Source organism: Dreissena polymorpha, chromosome 10, assembly GCF_020536995.1.
Source record: "Dreissena polymorpha isolate Duluth1 chromosome 10, UMN_Dpol_1.0, whole genome shotgun sequence".
Lineage (NCBI taxonomy): Eukaryota > Metazoa > Mollusca > Bivalvia > Myida > Dreissenidae > Dreissena > Dreissena polymorpha.
The window spans coordinates 44773203-44774952 of NC_068364.1; positions in this window are offsets into that span (position 1 = coordinate 44773203).

Genomic DNA, 1750 nt, shown 5'->3' on the forward strand with positions numbered 1-1750 from the left:
TTTAACACTTGATATGTGTTGTTTTGTTTTTTATCTGCATCAGACCTTTTTGACTGTAGGTTATTTGTACACATCAAACTCTGCCATACTAAGTTGATTTCTACAATGAATTAACACTCAGTATTTACTTGTTACCATGTGCTGCTAACACCGTGATGGAATATTTCATCTCAAATCATAAGTTGAACAATTTCTGACCAGAATTTACATTTTAATATGATACTTTATGTGACAGAAAACATATGCACTAATTTGTCAGCATATTTCTATTTAGGCTTACTTTTGATATTTTTGACCATATAATGCAAAATTATCCATTTCAAATCTCATTCGCAAGCACATTTCATGTCCCAAACTAAAAAAAAATCTATAAGCACACCAAAATACAAATTTTGCTTTTTACCAACATGTGAATTTTTGGCCACAACAATCTTTCATTCAAGTTGACACAAATATGTGTATCAACAGCAAACCCCATAGGAAGTTTGTCTTGGTTAGAGTACCTATAGTATAGATATTTAAATATCAAGAAGCAAACCCTTCATAACAGGTTATGGTGTACAAAGTTCAAAAAAAGGTATTAACACAAAAAATGGAAAATTTGCATGTTGGTCAGTACAGAAATTGTATTGCACTCACATATGTTATCATGTTGACTTAACAGTGTAGAATATTTCATCTTGAATCAGAATTTGAAATTGTGATACACTGTATGAATTACAAAAGAACATGTGTTCACTTTTTTTTCAAACATTTTTCTCTCTACAAAAAAACTAACTGCATATGTTATTCTGTTTCAGGTCTTTTTTCTGATCAGTTCCCATGTAAGGTATATTTTAGAATTTTGATATAAATCCCACATAACCGGCTATGGTTGAGAATGATGCAAAAAAGGTATTTACACAAAAAGTGGAAACTTTTGCTATTTTGCAGGCATGACAATGTCTGTTTACCAGATTTCATTCAAATACATTTTAACAGTGTGTGTGAGCTAGCAAGCACAACCACAAGCCAATTCTTGGTTCAGATTCATAAGCATCTGCATTCTTGTTTCAGTGCAAATATGTGTGAAGGTAATTATGGGTATGAGCTAGCAAGCCACAACCACAAGCCATGTTTTGGTTCAGATTTGGTTTATTCATGCATATGGATAAGAATATGAGAATTTTTATACATGGCTCTCATAAGATTTCTGATGCAAATGATGAGAAAAAAAGTATATACAGGTTATTTTGAAAGCATGGTTTTTTGTCAGCACATTTATGTCTGGCCACAAAACTCATTGTGTGTGTTATGTGTGAAGTGATGTTCAGTTCATATTCTCAGAGTGGTTCAAGGAAGAACGCCTTCTCTTGCAGAAGGAGATCTAGGTTCAAGTCCTAGCTCTGATATGATTTGAGAAATCACTGAATGCAATTACAGTGTCTGCTTGAGCTAGCAAGCACAACCACAAGTCAATTTTTTGTGCAGATTGTTTTTAGGTCTCTATATGATTAAGAATACAATAATTTTGATACTCGGCTTACATAACTGGTCTGGTACAAAAGAGATTGCCATTCCGAGCGCATATTACAGTGTGTTGTGACCTTGCAAGCACAACCACAAGCCAATTTTTTGTTCAGATTTGTTTTTTGTCTATATGATAAGAGATGAGAATTTTCATACTCGGCTTACATAACTGGTCTGGTTTCAAAAGAGAATTGCCATTCGAGAGCCTATTACTGCTAGCAAGCACAAACCACAAGCCAAA